This window comes from Phyllostomus hastatus, unplaced genomic scaffold (assembly GCF_019186645.2).
Source record: "Phyllostomus hastatus isolate PE091 unplaced genomic scaffold, TTU_PhHast_1.1 phas_contig_196, whole genome shotgun sequence".
Taxonomy (NCBI): domain Eukaryota; kingdom Metazoa; phylum Chordata; class Mammalia; order Chiroptera; family Phyllostomidae; genus Phyllostomus; species Phyllostomus hastatus.
The window spans coordinates 30,535,062-30,548,085 of record NW_025333709.1 but is presented as its reverse complement, the minus strand read 5'-3'; positions in this window follow the sequence as shown (position 1 = coordinate 30,548,085).

Here is a 13,024-nt window from a genome sequence, read left to right as displayed (position 1 = left end):
AGCCTTGCCAATGCTTAATCACTAATTAGTCACCTTCAACATGCATCTAAATATCAGATTTCTTTTTTTCTTTATGGAGTTTGTTCTGGAAACTCCAGAACGAACACTACAAACTGGTTGTAGCATCAATTGCTTTCTGAAATGCAAGGTAGGAAGCAAAATTCTTCTTGCTTTCTTTTTTTACATCCATCATTGTTAAACATTAAAAGTGAGAAACATTTCAGATCCCTCATTTAATAAACTTAGGGATATAAACACATCGCTTAGCTTTTTTGAACTCGTCACTTGTTTTTCAGCCCAAATCTGTGGCAGAGCTGGTCACTAAATGTGTCCTGTTCAGATGCCCATCCCTGTCATGGTCTGACCAGCAAACACTGACTCGAAGGCCAATGGCCCCGTCAGAAGAAATCAGCTATGAGCCCATCTCAGCCACCTCCTCTTGGCATTTCCAGGGAGTTTTGAACAATTGCTGTTAGATTCAGTCCTCTAAGTAATTTTAATTTGCATCGTCTCATGATCATTTTTAGATTGCCAAGTCTTTTTGCCTGGACTCCAGGGGAATTTTTAAGAGGAAATAACTAAGCTTCCCCATATTTGGGCCAGTGCTGGCCAGCAGGAGACCTGGGCTTTGGTCCCAGTTTGCCACTGAACAGCTGTGTGACCTTGGCCAACACTCTTCACCTCTTTAGTCCTCAATTTCCTGGAGCTGATCTCTGAATTTCCTTTCAGCTTTAAAAATTGTTTTGACAGTGTAATTCAATTATGCAATAAAATCTCAAATCTAGTTCATCTCTCTTTAGACTTATCCAAAGGTAGGAGAGGCAGGATGCATGCTTCCATTCATTCACCAGCCATTTGCTGGGCTTCTGCCATGTGCCAGACACTCTGCCAAGTGCTGGGGGCACAACGGAATATAATACAGACCCTGCCTCGAAGACCTTGCAGTCTACTGGGAGTCGGGGGTGCAGCTACCACAAAATCAGCAAGTATGATACAAGACTATGTTAGAGGGCTGCAGGGAGCTCAAGGGAAGCCTAAGAAAGGCCATGCAACTCACCTGGGAAGAGTCAGGGAAGGGTCCCTCGAGGAAGCAGTAATTAAACTGAATCTGCAGAGTGAGCAGGAGTACAAAGGCAAAGATGAGAAGGAGCGGCACATGCAAAAACACAAAGGAATGAAAACAGCCTGGAAAGTGCATGGGACTCAGAGAAGGGCCAATAAGTTCTAGATGAATGAACAAAATGTACCAACTATTAAACAGCATTCTTACCCATTCTTTCAAGGAATCTGATTCTCCAAATGTTGCTAAATGGATGTGAGCTAACAATCTTATTATTTATTGAAACCTAGGTAATGTCCACCGTCACAATGACTCACAAGGGAGAACTTTCATTTTTCACACACCTATTTATAAAACTTTAAATCCCTTGGGTGGAGAATAGACTCTCTACCATATCCCACCTCTTAAACTTTCGCTGTTTCATGACTCCACCACCCAAGTGCTCAAAAGAGTGCTTCCTGGGCCCTGGCTGGTGTAGCTTAGTAGATTGAGCATGGACTGCGAACCAAAATGTTGCAGGTTCGATTCCCAGTCAGGGTACATGCCTGGGTTGCATGCCATGACCCGCAGCAACTGCACATTGATCTCCCTCTCTCTCTCTCTCTCTCTCTCTCTCCCTCCCTCCCTCCTTTCCCTCTCTAAAAATAAATAAATAAAATCTTTAAAAAAAAAGAGCACTTCCTATAAAAGAACAAACACTGTATCTCTGGGAAGGATGTGATCCTTCTAATTGGATGAGAATGAGAGTCATAGCAACATGACTAAAGTGAACAGTCAAAAGAGAAACACAAGACCTACAGACAATGGCCTCCCATATTCTAAAGTGTCTTTACAAGTTGTTCCTAGAGCTGACACCTTCATCAGGCCATGGGAGAAAACTGTAAAAGTCTTAAGCAGTCCACAGCTCTTCAGGAGCCAGTTAAACTGCTACAGAATTGACCTGTGTACAGGAACTGTCTGGAACTTCAAATTAAAGGACCTCACCTGACCTTTTATTGAGAACTAATGTCTTTTCAGGAAATTCAGCTGTAAGAAGGTGTTAACATCTTGGGAGAAAGAAGGTTGAAAAATGCATGCCATCTATATCCTGAAAGAATAAAATCGTAACCTATGGGTTATGTAAGCCTATATTCCCAGCATGTTTATGCAACTGCTATTAGGCTCAGTTCAGTGATTTTTATAGGGGGGGATAAAACCCTGGAGAACCCACCAGGACTTCCCTGTGACACTCCTTTAAATGTTGGAAGGCATATTGCACAAAGGAGGCACTCGCCAACTGATGGAGACTCAAAAGAATGGGAACAACCACCAACCAGTACAGAAAAATTCGCTTGGAGATGTAACAAAAAGCCACAAGCAGCAAGTATGCTCACACACGTCCTGGCAGCCTCTGCCCGTCTCTCTGCACCCACTCCTGTCTGCTTTTCCTTTATCATTGCTGAAGAGGGGGATCTATCGTTCCAGCAGTCGCAACACATTATAGTGTCTGAAAAGACTCTCAAATCATTTTCTTTTAAAAATGATTTGATCTCACCCAGCTCCCATAGTACCAAAAATATGTATGAGTCATTAAAAATACATAAAACAACTTGAAGCTCAGGCATGCTTTGTTGCCGGTGTGATCTGTGATTTAAACTATTTCATACATGAACCATGAACACTTGTCCAAAGCATAATGTTTTGCAAAATGAAACACTTTCCTGATACACGTTCCCTGATCTGCACCAGAATTAACTTGAGTCTATTTACCTTTAAAATTAATCAGTAAAATATGGGAATTTGAAAAACCAAATGTGAATCATATTCTCATTCTTTGGGTTTTATCAGGTAGATCAGAAGTTAATGTTCTTTCTTTTTCAAGGGAAGCATTCAAAAATATTACCTCCTTATGCCATCATCTTTGGTTTGAGGGAGCTCTTTATTCTTTTCCAAGGGCAGTGCGGATTGTTCTAGGTCCAGGGGTTCTTCGGTTCTCAGGAATGTAAAGGACTGGATTTGTCCTAAATGGAGATTCGAAGCCGCCCTCACCTCCAGCCTGGAAGGCTCTGGCATTGGGTTCTGTTTACTGACCGTAACCTCCTTCAGGGTACAAGAAAATCTCATTTTCTTCGAGAAAATCTCACATCCAGATGTGTACACCAGCAGGTGTTCAGTAACCATTTGCTGAATTAATTAATTTAATGGCAAAAGGAACACAAAAGCTCCAAATAAATTGAGAACAAAATAGTAATAATAATAATAATAATAATAACTAACATTTTTTGAGAGTTGCCAGGCCATATTTTAAGTACTTTACATAGGTAAGTTTGTTAATTTTATACAATCACCAAAGGAGGCAGATCCAGCTTCTATCCCCCAGTTCTCAGACGAGGGCAAGGAGTGCAAATAGGTTAGAAATTTTACCCGTGATAGTCAGGTTCATGAGTGATGAGTCTGGGAACCACACCCCCAGGCAATCTGACTCCTGTCCACGTGATTAATGATGGCAGCTATTAATTGCCATGTTTCCATTGAGTCCTTGGGTTCTAGTAACTTCTTCAATAAACCATTGCCCAGACATTGGGGCTCTCCCCCATGACAGACCATCATAAATTCCATTGCCCCACATTTCAACAGAAAAGTTCTGGGGGGCATCTGAGGCCTAAGGATGGTGAGGTGACCCCAATCTTCACTGTAGGCATCACAGATACTGAACCCAGACAGTGAGCCAGGAAAAAAGAATGCTCAGAGGCAATGAGGTTTTCAATCAAGCTGACACGTAAGATTAACAGACACTTGGAATCCCAGAGATTTAGAGAGAAGGGGTAGGGCAGAGCCTGGCTAGAATCCCCGCATGGTTCGTGTGGCCCTCCTGACAAGGGTCCACAATCCTGGCTGAGAGTCAGGAGAGAACTATGGGAGTAGATAGAAGGGGTGGTTGCAATTAAGTCCCCAAAACAAAAAGGAGCACATGAGGTGGAAGAGCAGGAGGAATTAAGCTTCTAATCAAAGGGTCTGATTCACTCCAAGGTGCTCTACCCAGAACCCAGCCCACTCTGAGGGCCTCTGCCTTTCCTGTCCCCCACCTTCACGTCTGGAGGCCCCTCACCCAGTAGAGAGGAGAGAGGACGGATAACTCTGGGCAGGGCTATGTGTCAGTAGAGGAGGAAGCAATGGGATGAGAAAGACAGAGGGAAGCTGTCATGGAGGGAGAGAAAAGAGGAAAGAGAGAGAGTCTAGAAGGAATGTTCTCTGCTGACAGCATTTAAGAAAAATCCAGGGTCTGTCGGAACCCCGGAGAGGCCGACAGGCCAGCATGCTGTGAACAGGTTAACCCCTAAACCTGCAGTGAAGAATGAATGGAACATTCTCAAGGTTGCAGGCATGGCATTGAGCACTAGCAGGAAGGCCACTGTGCCACAGAAGACACTGCCAGTGTCGTGCAACAAAGGGCATGGTGAAGAGCGACTCTGCTTTAGAGGGAGGGTATCAAGGAGAAGACCAATGCCCCCACGCTCACCCGTTTCCAGAGTTCTGAGGCCTTGGCTAAGTAAACCTGGAAGGGACTTTAGGAGGGAATGATGGGAGAGTAGTGAGAGAAACGGGATCAGGACTCCTTCCGGCTTGTTGGGTAACTGTGCTTTTGAGACGGGGCTCCTGCTTCTAGAGGCCACAGGAACACTGAAAGGGAAAGTAATATTTTATCCTTTTAAACATTACTATTATAATTAATTTCATTTATAGTTGTAAAAGGGAACAATTGCTTATGTTGAAAAGTTGAAGATGTACAAAAATATATATAATGAAGAGTAGGTCTTTTTCTCCCATTGTTTTTTCCCCTTCACACATTTCTTGTGTATCCACACAGAGATGGTCTATACATGTGCAACTGTACACACACATGTATACACATGGGCACACATGAATATCTACCAGTAGAACACAGGTCAACTAGAATACCACATATGTTTATATATATACTTATATAACATGTAATGTATATATACAATTTTTCTTTTAATGTAGTATGCTTTGTATATCCTTCCATTCTTTCCTTTTATGTTTCACAGTGTATCTTTCAGCTTCTCCATTTCACTACAAACATGCCTCCTTCTGTCTTTTTAATGGCTGCATAATAGTCAATTATATAAATGTACAAAAATTACAATAATATTTTGACCTGTGTAATTATATTGTTGCTAATCTTTTACCATTAAAAAATGGTGCAATGAACATATGTACATGCACTATGTATGACTCTATCTGGGGTAAATTCCTGGAAAATGAAGTTGTTGAGTCAAAGGCTTTGTATGCTATTTATAGATATAGCATATTTAATTTTGATAGAGTTGTGCCCATTTGCACTCCCACTGTCAAATTCTCCGTTGTCCTACACTAACAAGATTGTGTAATCAAAGATTTTATCTTTATCGATCTGATTTTTGAAAGATATATCTCATTTGAGTTATAAGCGGTGTTTTTCATCATGAACAAAGATTAGATCTTTTTGTCTTTTAGAAGTTGGGGAAACATTTTTTTCTGTGAATTATTTGTTAACCTGCCTGCCCAGTTTTCTACCAGATGATGTACCTCCCTTGTACTGGTCTGTAGGAACACTGTATCAAGAGAATCAGCCTTTGTGATATGAGTTGTAAATATAGCTTTTTTGGTCTTCTGACTTTGTTTATGGTGATTTTGCCATTAAGATTTTTTCCCAACAAGTTGTATTTTTATATTCTATTTCACTCCTGAAAAATGCTGACTAATCAAAGCTTCCTGAGTGCTCAAAAGTTTATTTATGAAAACTTGGACTAAAACACCCAAATAATGTAAAGTTAATAAAATGTTGCTTGGATTTGACCTAAGCATACAATCGTAAGTGGACAAATTTCTCCAAAAATGTGTATATCCTGGGAAAAGCTTGAAGGATTCCATAAATAAGTATTGGAGTAATATTTAAAAATGTCTAATTTGGGACCAAATTTCAGTGTTCTTAAAGTACCTATACTAAGTATTGAATCAGAAAAAAAGCATTAATTTAGCAACAATAAAATTCTTATTAGTATTAAAAAATTACTTATAGAAGAGTCACAAGCTACAAGGCACACTAACAACTCACAGGGAAAAAAATCCCAAACCCTCAAATCTGCAAACGGCAAACGCCAAGCTAGTCTCAGACATTCCAGAAAGCTGCACCTTCCCAGAAGCCCTCATCTGACGGGCTGTACAGAGAAGCTTCTACTGAGGAGGGAAGGAAAAACCACCTCCAGAAACCAGAGCATCAGGCCCCGTGTGGCATTTGACTTCACAAAGGCGTTTGTGAAGTCAAATGTGATCTGTCTCAGTGATCTGTCCCCCGAGATGGGAAGAAAATGGAGTACTTCTGTTCCCCGGTTGTGAAAGCCGAGTGCTGTCCCAGAGCCAAGCCGAGGGAGGATACAGGAAGAAAGATACAGGCACTCTGGGCGACACAGGAAGGGCAAGAGGATTCCACAGGCTTGAATGGACCACAGACCAACGCAGCGGGTCTTCAGAAAGGGAAAACATCTCTCCCCTCAACAGAGCTGCTCTGTTATCCTGGGAAGGCAGCCATCACTTTGCAAGCGCCCTCTCTTCCCAGCCTCTCCTTAAAGAAGGGTAGAAGTTTCAGCGAGGGAGCCACGTGTCTGTGACCTCACAGACCTCCAACAGTGGTTTATGTGCTTGCTATTTCCCAGATGCTCCCAGTTCCCTGGACACCTTCCTGCTCAAGGACGGACCTCTTCCATCCTCCAGGTTGACTTCCCTGGGGAGTTCCTTTCTAGGTCCTGTCAACTCCAGCCCTTGAGACAGCCTTTTGGTTTGTAGTCTCCATTCCAGTAGCTGGAAATGACAGGAAATCATATTGTGAACGAGAGCTGCTTTTCTCTCCCCTCAGCCAGTGTGAGAGCAAAAATGCGTTCTTTTTATGGCTTCACTCTGGATCTACGTATCTACGATGTGGGCCAGTGAAAAGGCCATAGAGTAGGCTCTGCTGTGGCCAAGGAGAGAGGAAACTTTCCAGAATCAATATAGATGTCTCATACCACTGGTTCTCACTTTCAGTGTTTTAGCCAGACTTTCTGCCTCTCTCCCCCCCGCCTGCCCATTCATCTGGAAAGCACCGTGAGCTTCACAGAAGCGCGAGTATCTGAGAAATATCGGACCTGAGGCAGAGATAAATTATGCAGATGCTGTTGATAAACTGGGTCTCTAAAACCAGCTGTCTGTAGATATGCCAAAGCCTTGACTAAAACAAATGCACAGACATTCTTCTTACAGATGAGGCAGAGAGACCAGGGATGGTTTAAGTTTTTTCCAGGGTCATTTAGTTGCAAGTGGTGGAGCCAGGATCCTGAGCCAGGCCTCTTGACTGGATGCCATTTCCATAGTCCACATACGCAATGGTTCTGCAGACCCAAAGGCACCTGCAGCTGCGGGCAACTCACTGTCCACAGGGTGGGGTTCTGCAAAAGGACTGCTGTGCCCTTTCTTCAGCCAGACTCCGCGAGGGAATCATCAGAGACACACACAGACGCACACAAAGCATCACACGCACAGTGCCTTTTCGATCTTCAGGTAGGAACGTAAACCCTTAAGCCTCTGAACTTCTAACAAGTTGCACATAAGCCTCCATAGCCAGGCCTGAGATGCTTTCTACAATATCAAACCACAGAATGTCAACCATTCATGTCTAAGACGTGAAAAATTTTCACCAATCCTAAGAAGTTACCTTCACAAATATCTCTATTATAATTGTTCAGAGGTGTTTTCAGTTTTTAAGAATTACAGGGAGTTTAATAAACACTTCTTGCTGTTTGTCTTTTGACTTTAGTGACCCCCAGATGAGGCTTATCTTAAAAAAAAATCCAGGAAAGGAAACATTATGGACTTTCGACTGAAAGGCAGAATTGGAAAGTTTGCTTTGCCTCACATCAAGTCTGGCCTTGGACTTGAAACACTGAAAGTGAGAAGCAAGAGCTTTCCCTTCATTCTACATCTCGGCTTACTGCATCTCGACTACATTATTTTTTCTTGTGCTTGACTTAATCTTGTGTCGTTCACACAGTTACATGCTGTACAGGCTGGTAGCCTAGGAGCCGTAGGCTTTGCATCCAGCCTAGGTGAGTAGTGGGCTCCACCATCAAGGTTTGTGTAAGTGCACTCTATGTCATTTGTGCAACAGTGGTATCACCTAGTGAAGCATTGCTCAGAACACACTCCCACTGTTAAGTGGCACATTACTGCACATGTGCATGTATAACACAGGTAACCTAGAGCTTCCTTAGCAGTCAGTGCTTCTGCCCTCCCAGAGGTTTCTGCACAGGTACCCCTGTCTACAGCGCACCTCTCAGCTCCTTTACAGCACTGTAACCCTCTGAAGACTTCTTCCTCCCTACCCAGACTAGACTTCACCTCTTCTCCTCAAAGGCTGCATTTAAGGAACTGCTAGAATCTTGCTTCTATCAGCCATTTGGGACACCACCCTAAGACAACCCTGAGAACGCTCCTTAGAACATCCATGGTTCCATGAAAGTGAACAGGCCCATCAGCAGCATGTTGCTCCTCCAACTGCCTTCACTGAGGGCGTTGTTTCCTTTCGGGAGCACAGCCGGGCCGTGTCTGGAGATGAACACACCAACTGCTTCTTCCAAAATGTAGATGCGGTAAGCCAAGCCCTGCTGGTGTTGCAACTGTGAGCCACCCCGGCGCGCCTGAAATTTCTATCTCAGGAGGGGACAGGCTCCATGACTTCTGGTTGAGACTCCAGATGTTCCACAAGAAGAGAAAGGGAAAGAGCTCCAATAGGACAGCCGAGCTGGGAGTGGGGGCATCTCCCATCCTAATCTCTGGGAGCCCTACATAAAGCAGACCTGGCCGTGGGAGCCGGTCAGGACGTGCGGGAAGCCCAGGAGAGGGGGACCGAAGCTAACAGAAAGCAAATGTCTGCTTTGGCAGGGTCCGCAGCTGACGTCAGTTTATTTTCCTCTCCATTGTTAATGAAAAGAAAAAGTTATAACAAGGCAGCTCTGTGGAACATGCTAAATACAAAGACATTCTGTTTGCCTTTGATCATGTGCGCTTCCTCTGATAAGCAACATATGGCAGCAGCCTTCGCTGGCGACTGCAGCCAATTATCAGTTAGCATATCTCTTCCACAGAAGTTCATCTCCTGGGGAAGGAAGGGTCAAAGGACCAAGACAAGAGAGGTTACTCCAGCAAAGCCACAAAAATATGTTTGAATGTAATGAGCTTGATTCCAGTTGTAAGACTGATGTCCCCAGATTTCCTAGGTTTCTTGTGTTACCCTTTAACATCCAAATGCAACGGCTTGGACCCCCACTCCATGTCCCAGGAAGTCTCCCCCAACCCCTACCAGGGATTACCGGGGAGCAGGGGCAGATTCTCCTTCCCTGGACCAGGCCAGGCTGCAGCCTTTGTTCTGATCATGACATTCAGCTCAACAGATGTCACCCTCTCTCGCTGGCCTACTTTTACACCATGTTAAAGATTTCTAAACCCTTTTTCCCCAAAAGAATCGCTAACCTAGAGTTATTGCGGATCACATAGTTTAACTAAAAGTTGGGGAAATGGGTCCTGGCCGGGTGCTCAGATGGTTAGAGCAGCGGTCCCCAACTTTTCTGGCACCGGGAACCAATTTTGTGGAAGACATTCTTCTTCGGAAAGGGGATGGGCAGGGACAGAGACAGGAGGCGGGACTCGGGGAGTAATGCCAGCAAAGCTTCGTTCATTCACCCACCACTCACCTCCTGCTGTGTGGCCCCTAACAGGCCACAGACCCAGGGGCTGGGGACCCCTGGGTCAGAGCACCGTCCCCATATGCCAAGGTTGTGAGTTCAATCCTCGGTCAGGGCACATGTAAGAATCAACCAAGAATTCATAAATAAGTGGAACAACAAATCCATGACTCTCTCTCTCTAAACATCAGTAAATAAAAGTTGGGGAAACAGAAGGAGGAGATTTACAACACAGCATGGTAAAAGCCAACAGTTTAAAGTATGTATTACACATTGCTTAGTCATACCCTGGGATAAGGATTTTTTTCCTCTGGTCATCTTCTCTCCCTTAGATCACAGCTTGTCACCAATTTCTTGGCTTCCTCATGAGACCCTTCTCTCAGCTCTAGCTCCCAGCCTTAAACCTCGTAACCAGGGTTGGCTTTCTTACATAGAGTCACGTGGATCCGTTACTGCATGCACACACCCATGCGCACCACTGTTCTCTAGACGTAACTTTGCATTTCCAAACACCCCGTAACTTCAGTGTGCTCTGCTGAACCAGGGACCACCTCACTCCACGGCTCCACTGTTTGACAGCAGGACACCCTCACAGAGCTTCCAGTTTTCAGAATTTCCCTTATCGTGGTCATATTGCTTTTATTTTTTGGTGGTAAAATATTCATAACATAAAATTTCCCATTTTAACCACTTTTAATTGTGCTATTCAGTGGTGTTAAGTACATACTCACATTGTTGCGCAGCCATAGCTACTGTCCATCTTCAGGATGTTTTTGTCCTCCAGGCTGACACCACTGTAACCATAACTCCCCGTTCCCCACCTCTGAGCCCATCCCTGGTCATCAAAACTCTGCTGTCGGTCTCTGGGATGTTGACTCTAAGTGAAATAACACAATAGTTTCCTTCTTCTGTCTGTTTATTCACTTAGCACAGCTTCCAGTTTCATCCAGGTTGTAGCACCTATGAGAATTTTGTTCTTTTTCAGGGTTGGGTAATATTTCATTGTGTTTATATCCTTTTTTTTTTTTTTTTACCCATTTATCTGTCAACAGACATTTGGGTTGTTCCCCCATTTTGGCTCTTGTGAATAATGCTGCTATGAACATTTGCTATAAAATATCTATTCAAGTCCCTGCTCTCATTTCTGCTGGGCATATACCCGAAAGTGGCATTGCTCATCATGGTAATTCTATCTAGTTTTCCTAAGGAACCGCCATACCGGTTTCCATAGCAGCCATACCCTTTTACACTCCTGCCAGCAAAAGGGCTCTAATTTCTCCACATCCTCTTTAACGCGTGTTGGTATTTTTATTTTGCAATAGCCATCCTTCTGTGTGCGAAGTGATGTCTCACTGTGGTTTTGATTTGGAGTTCCCTGGTTATTGGTTATGTGAGGTATCTGTTCCATAAGCTGTTGGCCACTTGTGTATCTTGTTTAGAAAAATATCTGCTCAGGTTCCTTTGCCCATTTCTGACTTGGGTTATTTGATTTTTCATTGTTGACTTGTAGTTTTTATATATTCTGGCTATTAACCTCTATCACTTATATGATTTATAAGCATTTTCTCCTGTTCTGCATATTGTCTTTTCACTCTCTTGATGGTGTCATTTGATGTAGAAAATTTTACATTTGATAAAGTTCAATTTATCTAGTTTTTTCTTTTGTCATTTGTCCTCTTGGTGTCAGCCCAACAATCATTTCCATGTTCAATATTATGAAGATCTGTCCCTACATTTTCTCCTAAGAGTTTTAGAGTTTTAACTCTTATGTTTATGTCTTTGATCCATTTTCAGTTAATTTTTGTATACGGTGTTAGGTAAGGTGTATCTTCATTCTTTTGCATGCAAATACCCAGAACCATTTATTGAAAAGACCACCTTGTCCCCTTGAATGGTCTTGACACCGTGTTGAAAATCATTTCCCACACACGTGAGGCTTTATTTCTGAGCTCTCTGCTGTATTCCCTCAGTTTGTATAGCAGTACTGCATTGCTTCAATTACTGCAGCTTTGAGGTAAGTTTTGGAAATCAGGACATGTGAGGCCTCCTCCTTCGTTCTAGTTCTTCCAGATTGTTTTGGCTATTTGGGGGTCTCAAGATTCCACATGAATTTAAGGATGGGTTTTCTATTTCTAAAAAAAAAATCATTGGGGTTTTCAGAGGATGTCATTGAATCTGTAGATGTCTTCAGGTGGTTACATCCTTTCATTAGTTAGAAAGCTATGGGCTACAAGTACAGAAGCCCATCTCCAACTCCAGGGAAAGAACAGGACCCAGGTTGGGACAATCAGCTTCCTTTATCCCAGAGTTCCCTTGACTCCTCCCTTGTGTCCCTAGGCTCACTTCCCTCGCAGTCACAAGCCACTGGTCAGGAGCAATGGGACAACTTGCCTGTCCCTTTTATCTAGCAAGTTGGAGAGAAAACATATCCTCCAACCACAGAAGAAAAATTCCTTTCTACAATCTAATTGCACCCACTTAGCTGAGCTGCACAGCCAATTACCAATCATGGCAAAGACAGATATCGATTGCTCAGTTCCTAAAACAAGCACAGGCATGAAGTGAAATTACTGCAGTTGGCTTAAAATAATCATTACACCATTGGAGGGGAGATAGGGTCTGCTTTCTGAACTGTGCAAGGAGAGGGGAGATGCCTAGTAAAAATTAAAATTCTACTGGAGGGGAAAAAATAGGGTGGATACTAGGTAGGCAACCAATAGCCTCCCCTAGATATCTGCCCTCAGAGATCTCCACAAGTGGGGCTGGCATGTGTGAATAATAAATGATTTATTCCTCTTGGTTGGAACAAGTCATGAAATATTGTGGGAGCATACAGCTGTGGAATCAAAGGAGGTTTTATTTAGCAATAGCAATGAATTGTGTAAAAATATTAAGGAATCTCTTAATTGATTAAACAACATCCAAATCCCCTGAATCCAAAACAAGCAGAACAATGTTTATGCCTCAAACTTAAGAAACAACATTTTGTTTAACTCAGAATGGAGGGGAACAATGATCATTACAATAATGAATTGTGAATGTAAGAATTGTGAGAACGATAATAAGTTCGTAGTTTTTCAAAACTACATTCTATTTTCTCATTTGATCATGCTTAAATGTGCCACAAGTAAGGGACCATTCTGCCCATCTGATTTTTTAAATATTGTGTTTTCATTGTTTATGCAGCTACCATTTCATGGGGGTACCA